Here is an 11266-nt window from a genome sequence, read left to right as displayed (position 1 = left end):
GCATTCCAACCTAGCACGTTTATTTCTGGGAATTCATCCTAAGGAAGTAGGCAAGTGGCCAAGAGGTACTCTTGGTTCAAAAATACGAGTATAAAGTAGGAGTGGGGCCTGAGAGAAAGTGGAGACAAGGTCTTTGGAGGTGGAGGAGCCGAGAGCCCAGAGCACTCATTGGGCCATCTGTGTGCATGTTGGAACCGCCCCAGCAGGAGTGACCATGAGCCAGGTCTTAGGGACAAAGGGGTGTAATGTGATGACAGGAGCTTCCACACTGAGTATTATGGAGACAGGACAGTGATCTGGAAGAGTCAGTGAGGAGGCAGGAGGACCCCTACACACCTAATGCCCCAGGTTAAGGGCTGTGGGAGAAGAACATGAGGAAGCAGTGTCTTGGGGAGCAGGGGGACTTTAGGCAGAGCAAGAAGGAGAAGGATTGTTCTGAGAGGCATTTGAGGACGAGGGGGTTGTAGATGGTGGACCAGGATTTCAAGGGCACAGTGAAGGATTTCAGGAAGGGACGGAGGAAGGAAGGAAGAGGGAAGGGAAGGGATGGGCCCCGTGAACAAGGCCTCTGCCAGAAGTTCCTGGCTGATTTGGAACAGTGGCTGTGCCCATCTTGGCCAGCAGATGGCGCCCAGTACACAATATGAAACCTAGGTCCTTCTGCCACCATCACTGAGGGTCCACTCTGGCCCCTAAGATGATCAGACCCTGCCCTACCCTTCCTTGTCTCCCCTTTCAGGGAAGCAGGAAGGGTACAAGCCTCTGTAATGAGTGGCAAGGGGATACAGCCATACAAGGAAGGGATAGGCTAGGTGCTACAGGAGCCTAGTCGACAGGCATTGGATCAAGGCAGGCTTCCTGGAGGAGGCAACTTGGGGTTTGTGGTCCAGCTGTAATGGATGACACATCCAGGAAGCAGTGCATGGCACAGCTGTGGACACTGGGACACAAGGCCGGGTTTTATGAGGGTGGGGGGAGAGTATCCTGGGAGATTCTGAACAAAAGGTGGTGACCAGAGCACCAGTCTCAGTAATGCTTTAACCTCTTGCAAAGGCCCTCCTCTGGAGCTACTCCAGACCCACCACGCTCCAGCCACCCACCCCTCTCTTCCCGGGGCTCCCTTGCCGGCCACTTCATAGAGAAAGTGGAGGCCATGCACCCACCTCACACATCACCTCTCCCTGCCGCTTAGAGGGAGGTGTCTAGCTGGTTGAGGGCCCCATCCTTTTCCCCAGCCTCATCCAAACTGTTCTCTGACTTCTGTCTCCATCTGGTACACACCCAGGCTTGCTGTCCCCTTTTCCTGCCAGCCTCCAAGCATACTCAGGTCTCTTCACCCTAAAAATAAAAATAAGCAAATTGGAACAAAAGCCCCCACTGTTATCTTACACATGCCAGGTACTGTTCTAGATGCTGGGTTACTTCAGTGAACAAGACGGAGCTCCTGCCTCAAGCGGTTCTCACTCTTGTAGAGAAAAACATAATAAAGTCAAGTGTGTACATTGTGAGGTAGAGATAAGAGCTGTACAGGAAAAGAAAAGGGAAGGAGGAATGTCAATAGGGGGACGGATGGGAGCATTGGAAATGGGCTGGTCCAAACGGGTGGGCTCCTGCAGCCACCCGCCCTGGCTCTCTCCACGCCTGCCTCGCCCTCCACCCGGGCACACTGCTGCCCTCCTTCTCTCAGTCCTGCTGTTTCCCAGCCTTACATCAAACCGCAGGGTGGGGTCAGGAATCCAGCCATGGAGAAGTGCAGATTCCTCTGACTGACTTGGAATCTCAGAGCTGGGCCCAGGAATCTGCATTTCATGAGCCCTCTTGAGGGTTCTGAGTGAACCACAAATCCATTCCTTGAAAAATGAAAATGTGGCACTGCTTGGAGGGGCCCAAATTGCCCAAGGCCACTCTGCAACCCCCAGGCAGGTCCATGCCTTGGCACATGCTGCCCCCTACTAGGGTGCCCTTCCCAGCATTCTTCATCTGATAACTCTTACACATCCTTTGAGATCCACCTCAGAGTTGCCTCCTCCAGGCAGTACTCCTGGAACAGATAGGCCTGGGCAGCAGAAAAGATAAGACCCCAGGGTGGGTTCTAGGATACAGTTCTAATCCCAGCTCTGCCACTGAATCCATGGTGTGACCCTGGCCATGTCACTGCCTGTCTCCAAGCCTCCATTTACTCATTAATAAAATAAGCGACAATAATTCTGACCTCATTAAGGCCAAATGAGATGTCAGTTCTGAAAATGCTTTATGTTCTCATAGCACAAACAAAGGGGAGGGATTCATCATGTTAGACCCTCACTGGAGGGAGAGGAAGGACCACAGGGACTATAAAAGGTCGGCTGGGGGCTCTACCCCTCCACACAAGCACCCAACTGCATCACCAGGGACTAGCAACTGGCATCCAAAGACTCCAAGGGCATGCACCCAATTTGCATCAAGTGCCCTGAGGTCTAGGGTGAGAGGAAAGAATCCCTGGCAGCTCCAGGGCCCCAGGGCAAGTGAAGGCAGGGACCAAGAGGAATATGCCATTGCAGCTTCCGGCCACTAGCCCTCACCCCCAAGCGAAATATTTTCATCACCTCCCCTCCCGGTCAGGGTGTTAATGGTGCAGGAAAGGCAGCCATGGGAGCCTGGGCAGCCAAGCCTGAAATGCACTCTGCAATAACCACCTTTACCTCCCAGCCAGACCATGCATGGGCCCTGGGAGGCAGGTGGGCCACACTGCTACCCCATTAAGGGGTCAGGAGACTGAGGCTGGGGAAGATCCCACAGGCAATAAGGGGTGCAGTCTGGATCCTACACCCCAAGCAGGGAAGATCAAAGATCCTCCTTAGGAAGAGGTGGGGTGGCATTGACTGTTATTTCCATGGGAAAACTGAGGCTCAAGCAGATGGTTTGAGCATCATAATTCAGATGGTCAAGGAGCAGAAGGGAGGAGGAGGCAGGAAACGAGTCATTACTGACATCAAGCTGTTTCACGCTGTTTCAGGTCTACCCCATTCTAAAGGAAAAGGGGGCAGTCATAGCTAATATCTGCTAGGCAGGAAAATAGATATGAGCAGGGCGGAAAGAGAATAAGGCCAGTAAGCCCACTAGAAGGGACTCAAACTTTTTATTTTTAACCAGTTAAAAATAAAAAGCTCGAAGGCCAGGAGCAACTTGGCTTAGAAATTGGAATACTCCCCAGATAAAGAAAAGAATCTCAGCATAGCCTGTGTCTTCACTGTGTCAATTAGAACACACCAATGTAAGATTTACATTAGCCTGCTCAAAGGCCCAGCTTTAAGATAGAAAAAAAATCCATCTTAAAGCTAAGATTGCATTTTAATCAAAAGGACAGTGGCTCAGCCCACCTTGGAGGCAGGGCAGACAGTCTTGATCAATATGCTTCCTGGAAAGGCATCAAAGAAGTGTATTTCTTGTGCTAAGTTTAAAAAAAAAGAAAATATCTTATCAAAAATGAACATTTTAGGGCAATTTGGCTGGTCTGCACCTGGCCCTTTGTTGTTTTCTTGAAAATCTTCAACTGCCTATAAAACGCCAGACCCTAAACTTTTCAGTGTACTCCTCTCTCTGAGGTCACCCACACTTTCCAAGTGCGTAGACTTTCTCTCTTTCAATAAAACTTAAACCTTTCAAGGTGCCTCTCTTCCCTGAGATCACCCGCTGCACTTTTTCTCTCTTTAAGTACCTTTAAATAAAACTGCTACTCTGCTTCATTACTGTCTCTGCCCTTCAATTCTTTGTTGTGGTGGGGACAAGAACTGAGGGTAATACACAATGCTCCCCCAACAAATCCAGGCTCCTCGCAGGAATGAATGCTGGTAAAAACCATACTGATGGCCCAATCTTCCCTGACCCCAGGAAAAAACCTGCTGCCCTTAAGGGATCTTTCTCCCTTGTGCTGTATCTTCTGCTGCTAGGCAATTCCCTGATTCCTCTCTGGTGACACCACCTTCCGGGGAGAAGCCTAGGTTAGCTGAACTGTGCACCTGGCTAAGAACAGCACACAGGAGAATGCTGGCTGTTGTCAGCCCAGCTGTGTCCCCCTGCGGAACGGCGATGCCCCTGGAGGTGTTTGCTGAGGAGAGAACACCACTCCCTAAATGTGTTCTCCCTTCCTTCTCTGCTGGTGAGTTTTTTCCTCTTTCCTCTGCTTTCCCAGGGTCACTTTCACAGAGATAATCCCTGGCTTGTTGTGGGAAGAGACGGCAGTACTGCTTGGTATAAACCTGTGTTTATAGCCAATACAGATGCTGCTGACTCTCAGCCCCCCTGCAGATCCCACAGCCACGCCGTCCCCGAGGGGCCTCAGGCCTAGGTCCTGGCGTGGCCCTTCCTGCTGGTCATCCAGTCATAACCCCGCCCTTGCTGAGAACGGGCTTGGCAGATGGGCCAGCAGAGAAGGCCTGGGGGCCTAATCTCAGAGTGAGGGTGACACATCCTGTGGGGGCCAAGAGATGTGCTCAAAGCCCAGTAGGAGGGGGGCCCTCTGATCTGCAGATGGGGCAGGAGTGGGAGAGGACAGGAAGGAGCTGGAGAGTAACTCCCAGCCCCTCGCAGCCACACTGGGGCCCCTGCTCAGTTCACCCTTCCTCACAGAGCCTCAGGTTTCCTGCTTCCCTGGGACCATGACATCGACCTTCATCCCTCATAAGGCTGCTTTGGATGGGACCTTTGTAGGTCAAGTTCCGCCTCCCTCCACCTCCCACCCCACCGTGGGTGCCTGAATCCCTTCTCCAGCATGCCCACAGCAGGCGGCCACTGGGCTTCCCTCAACTTCACTGATCAGGTGCAAGTGAACTACTTTCTGAAAACTCAAATGTGTTTATTTTTTTTTATTAAAAATATTTTTTTTAATTATTGTGTATTTTCCGAATGTAGAAAAGTTATTTTCTGATCATTATTTACATGCTTATTATAAAACTTTCATAAAGGATCCCATCACCCAGAAATGTCTTTAATTTTTTTCTATTCATATTTGTGCAAAGATATACATGGGATCATAGCCTGTATCCGCTGGGAGCGAGTTCAGCTGCAAGCTCAGCAGCTTACACAAATAGGGGTCACGTTATCTCACATAGCTAGGAGACCAGTTGGGCATGTGATCCCTCCAAACAGTACCAAGGAAGCAGGGTTTTCTGCATTCTACTTTTTAATCTCTCTTTTATTAATTTTATATCATGAGCATCTTTCCACATCAAGAAATACAGACTCAGTGGGGAAGAGAGGGAGATTTAAAAAAAGATAGTAGAACAGTGGTTTCCAGGTGTGGAGGTGAGGGAGGAATGGGGAATTAGCATTAAGTCAGAGTTTCAGTTTGGGCAGATGAAAACGGTAATGGATGCACAAGACGTGAGTGTATTTAATGCTACTGAACTATGCACTTCGAATGGCTGAGATAGTTTAATGTGATGTGTATTTTACCACAATAAAAAAATAAATATACTCAGATTCAAAAAAACTTATGCACCCCTTTGTTTATCACAGCACTTTTTACAATAGCCAAGATATGGAAGCAACCTAAGTGTCCATCAGTAGATGAATGGATAAAGAAGATGTGGTACATATACACAATGGAATACTATTCAGGAGTAAGAAAGAAACAGATTCTACCATTTGCAACCACATGGAGGGAGGTGGAGGACATTATGCTCTGTGAAATAAACCAGGCGGAGAAAGACAAATGCCAAATGATTTCCCTCATTTGTGGAGTATAACAGTGAAGCAAAACTGAAGGAACAAAATAGCAGCAGAATCGGAGACTCCAAGAATGAACTATTGGTTAGCAAAGGGGAGGGGTGTGGGAGGGTGGGTGGGGAGGGAGGGAGAAGGGGACTGAGGGGTATTGTGTTTAGTACACATGGTGTGGGGGATCATGGGGAGAACAGTGTAGCACAGCGAAGGCACATAGTGGGTCTGTGGCTTCTTACTACACTGATGGACAGAGACTGCATTGGGGTATGGGTGGGGACTTGATAATATGGGTAAATGTAGTAACCACATTGTTTTTCATGTGAAACCTTCATAAGAGTGTATTTCAATCATACCTTAATAAAAATAAGTTGAAAAAAAAGAAAGAAATATAGACTCGGTCATTCATTTAACAGTTATTTATTGAAGGCCTACTGTGCTGCAGGAAGTTAGCTAGGCACCAAGGACGTGATAATGAACACAGTTGGGTCCTTGAGTCCTTGCCTTACTGGAGCTTAGAATTGAATGGGGAAGACAGAAAGTCTATCAAAGAGCTTCACAAAGTGAAGTATTGTGAAATTACAGCTATCCTGCTGCACTGTGAGAGCAGGTGGATGGAAGGAGATTTGATTCCATCAGAATGGTCACCATTTTTAATAGCCACATAACTATTCCCTTGCACAGTGTAGCATAATTACTAGCCATTCTCCTATTGCTCGATGTTTAGGTTCTTTCCACATTTGAACTGTGATGAACAATGCCACAATAAACACCCTTCTTTAAGTCCCTCTTGGTGTACCTGTGTAATTAGTGCCTTAGGATAAGTTCCTACTAGGGGAACCGTGGAATCAGGGGCAGCCCACCTGTGGAGGCATTTACCATGTGTTTGCCATTTGCCCTCTGCCAAAAGCTTGTGTCATTTCTACTCCCATTGGCAAAGTAAACAGCCCTGTCCTTCACAGTCAGCCAACACCCCCTGTTATTATCTTTCCAAAATACACCCATGTTATGGGCGAAACACGGTTTCTAGTGGTTTTAGTTGGCATCCCTTTGATTATTCCTGAGCTTGACCGAGTCTTCATTTCTTTCTTTCACACAGTCGCTGATGCTCCCTCTGGGTGAACGCCTCTCCTTCCCCTGTCTCATTTTTAGCACTTCTCTCCCCCTCTGTCTCTCTCTGTTAAGAATTATAACCTCTGTCTGCTTGATGTTGCCACCCATTCTTTGGGCAGCTCTGAGTGCTACAAAGTCCCCCTGTGGACGCTCTAGCCATGTCCTTGTCATTCAAATAGGCTGAGGCTTCCCCTGAGTGCTAGGGCAGGACCCACAGCCCATCCTGGATAGGACCCCACCCATCACCCTGTCCTGTGCAGCCACCATAGATAGCTACCCTAAGCCCTGCTCACACCTACCCCTGGGCCAATCCTTGAACATGGCAGGGTGACTCTGGGGTCCCAGCCTTTGTCCAAGCTGCCATTCCTCCATTTCTTCCCAAATGAGCCCTTCAGCACATAGCTCTGTGCAAGTCACCTCTGAGAGGCTCTTGACTCCCACTGTGCTTCCCTCTGCACTGACCGCCCTGGCCTGGCACTGTTCATTCTGCAGTTACCCCAAGGGAGCGGGGGTCTCCAAAGTCAGCTGCCCTCAGACAATGCCTGACATGGGGGGTGGCACCAAGCAGGTGCTTAGAGAGTACACATAGCCAGAATAAATGAATGGATTAATAAAGGAGTGACGGAATGAAATCTTCCCCTCCCTCTCCCTGCCCCAGGCTGGCTGAATCGGCACCCAGAGCTTGCTGTTGCCCACCAACCAGCCGCCCCAAGCTGCTCTTGTCTGGGTTCAACCCAAAGGATGTACAGGTGGCTTGGGAACATTCACCATCTGAAAATCACCTGTGGTGTCTGTTATCTGACCTGGGCATCTGTGGGTCACTCAGGCCCTGCCCCCCGGACTCTCTCTGAAAGGGGCAAGGCCTTGGCCGGGGCTCCAGTCTCTGCCACGGGGTCCGCTGCTCTGCTCAGTGGGGCTTGTGGCCAGCAATGAGGAATGTGGGACACTGGCTCCACCAAGCTTCAGTGCTGACCTGCCATCCACTCAGTGCCACCCTCACAGGTGGAGAAAACCTCTTACAGGCCAGACTGGGAACTGAATCCCTGCCACAAGCCACAAGCCAGCCTTCTTGCCACCAGTTTGTTCCCCTTCATTCCCTTTTACACCTGTTAACCAGAATATGCCCTAAACATTCTTCTCTTTGTGTCACTCCTCTGCTCAAGAGCCATCAGTGTCCCCACTTGCCCATTAGATGAAGTCTGAGCTCTGCAGCAGGAATTCAAGGAGCCCCACAACCAAGCTGCAACCCCAGTCTCCTGCTCTGACTCCGTCCTCCGTCTCTCCGGCTGGGTGAGTGCCTTCCAGCTTCCCAGGGCCGCCTCTTCCTCTCTCCTTCCTCTGGGGCTGTGCCTGAGATTCCCTTGTCCCTTCATTCCCTCTGGTTAAATCCTGACTTGCAAACCCCATCCTCTCTGGGTCACCTTCCAACTATTCCAATTCTTGGTAACCCCTTAAAAACAAGACTAAGCCTTTATGCACTCTAGAATAACCTAGTTCACTTATTCAAAATCCAGACCATCCCAGGCCTCTCTGGAAGTGGTTCTAGAACACTGGACTTTTAACGCTTCCCAGGAGAGTCTGATGCTACCAGCTCAGCCTGGTCTACTGACCTACATTTGGGAAGTGCTGGTAATACAGTGCTTGAATGCCAACAATTCCAAGTCTAAACTGGCTCCTGATGACTACACATTGTACACATTCCCCTCATCTCTGCAAATGATAGTAATAACGGCAACTACCACTTCCTGAGGGCTTGTCAGGCACCAGGCACACACTGAGCACACAATATACACAAAGTCATCTAATCTTCCCAACATGCTGTCAGGTAGATAATATTAGCCTCATTTCACTGATAATTAAAGACCAGAGAGGGTAAGTGTCTTGGTCAAAGTCACAGAGCTTGCCAGGAGGAAGCTCAGTCTCAAACACGGCTCCTTATGCCAAGGCCAGCACCCCTCATTCCTGTGTTGCTATGTAGTTTGTGTGCCTGGCCAGTGAGCCTTAAAAGTGGGCACCTGGTTCAGTTCAGTTCTGGTCAATTACATGCTGTTCCACCAACTCTACTGCCATTTGCTTTTGCCAAGTCCTGACACAGAAATACAGCTAGGAAGAGGCCCTGTCCTCTGAGGACCTCTCAGTCAAGGTGGCAAGACAGGCATGCACATAAAGAGGGCTGCACCTAGAGTGGGAAGGGCTCAGAGGAGAGAGTGGGATGGGAGGCAAGAGATGGCCAGTTCAGATGCCAGGGAACAGGTGGAATTTGGGCTGGGCCTTGAAGGACGATAGGAAAGGAGATGAAGGTTATCTGGGGGAGGGCACAGCCTGAGCAAAGGCAGGATAGCTTGAAGGGTCAGGTTTCTAGGGGCTGATGCACTGGGGGAAGGATGGACAAAGTGGCCTGAGAGGACAGTCCAGGCTTCTCAGATCATGAAGGGCCTCAAACCCCAGGCTGAGGAATCTGGCCTTATCCTGTGGGCAGTGGGGAGTCGTAGAAGGTATTGGAGCAGGGAGCGTCTGCCCCCAGCACTAACACAGGGAAAGGCACAGACAGCTGCTCAGGGAGCCCTGCTGCCTGGTCTGTTAATGTATGTCTCACTAGGGACAGAATGACCTGGGCTGCTGGATGATTCCTACCCTCCTCTCCTCCCTTTATCCCTTCTCTGGAAGGACAGGCAAATTATATAACCTTTCTGGGCCTCAGTTTCCTCATTTGTAAGATGGGAACAACACGGCAACCTCACAGGTTTGAGGATTAAATGAGATCAGGTGAACAGAGCAGAGTAGCTGCATTATTCAGTCATATTGTATGTGTGAACCAGGTGGCACGGCATAAAGAGCACGGGCTCAGAGGACCTGTCTGAATTCCAGCTCTGCCTCCAGGAATGCCTGTCTCTCTGGGACGGTAGCAGGATTAAATTCAGGGAGCTAACACACATGGGGCACCTGACAGCCAGCAGGTGCTCAGGAGCCTGTTGCTGCCTGGTCTGACCAGACATGAGCAGTCCTGTGCCTCCCACTTGCTCTCAGCACACTGTCCCCTCCTCCCCTCCTGCAGGAGGTATTTTATCTGTGCCTTAGCTCCAAGCTGCTTGCTGTCAGCTTTCGTGCCACTTAACACCTGGCACCCCATAGATGTTCTTTGCCCTTTGCAAAGAGCTTTCACACGCATCTTCTCCTGGGTGAATCCACTCACTTACTATCAATTTATAAGCAAGACAGAGTGGATCCCACTGTGCAGATGAGGAAACCAAGACCTGGAGAGGGAAGGAAGGCCACCAACACGGTCTGAACACCTATGATGTGCCAGAAACATTAAATCCATTAGTATTCCTTCACAACAGCCTAAGAGGTAGGTATTATCTTCCCCACTGCAAAAATGTGGACACTGAGGCTCAGAGAAGGGAAGTGACTTGCCCAAGGTCACACAGCAAAGACCTGTCAGAAGCTGAGTGCAAACTGAGGTCTTTCTGATTCCAGAGTCTGGGATTTAGAACAAATATTTATCATGTGGGGTTGACAGAACTGTCCCTAGGGCTGTTTTGAGGCAGATGGAGTAACAGGTGTGAGGGTGCCTAGTACAGTGGGTAAGGACTCAGAGCATGAGTGAACTCTTGTCCCCCTCCACCCAATCTGGAGAACAGGGACAGAAGTCCACGGAGGCTGTCATGTGCCCAAGGTCATGGTGAGCAGTGTGGAGTCCCAGCTCGCTGTCCCCAGGCCCACTCTCTTTCCCAGTTCAGGGCAGGGGCATTTTTCCTCTAAGGCTTTTTCCTCCCCAGAGAGTGGAAACTTCCAAAGTCTCTCTGACCTGACAGGAGTATGAGAAGACCAGGAATTCCTGCCATGGTCCATGAATCCAGAGCCTCAGGCTGAGAGCTGGGGGCCCAGGGTTTGCCAAGGCTGTGCCTGCAGACCCTTTTAACATCCCAGCTGCCCCCAGGACCTGCTTGAAGACCCTGTGCTGCTCTCAGTTAATTAGCCCAGAGGCCTGTACTCTTCGTGGGGACTCAGAGTTGACAAGGCCAAAGGAATGGAGCGCATGGTAGGACTTCAGTTGTAAAAAGCTGGTGAGGAAATCAGAGAGCTGGGGAAGGTCAGAGCCCACCAGGACAAGGGTCCTGCCCAGCCCTTCAAAGTTCTTCCTTTAAAGAACATCCACAGCACCTTCTACTCCCACCCTACATTGCTCTCCCACCCTCACCAGCGGCCCCAGAGGAGGACCCCTGGGCACTGAGACCCGAGGAGCGGCAGCCTGTGGCCAGGAGCCAGCCTGGCCTCACAGCTCAGCTAGGTGTTCTGCCGAACGATTTCCCAGAGCACCAGCATTCTGAGAGGCCACTCTGCGACCGTGATGGGCTAAGCCAAATAGAAACCACTAAGCAGCCATGGCTGAACACAGACAAAACAGGAACATTGTCTTAGCCACAGGAATAAGCAGACACCTACCCTCCTG

This window comes from Manis javanica, chromosome 4 (assembly GCF_040802235.1).
Source record: "Manis javanica isolate MJ-LG chromosome 4, MJ_LKY, whole genome shotgun sequence".
NCBI classification, from domain to species: Eukaryota; Metazoa; Chordata; class Mammalia; order Pholidota; family Manidae; genus Manis; species Manis javanica.
Note: the sequence above shows the minus strand (reverse complement) of the source record.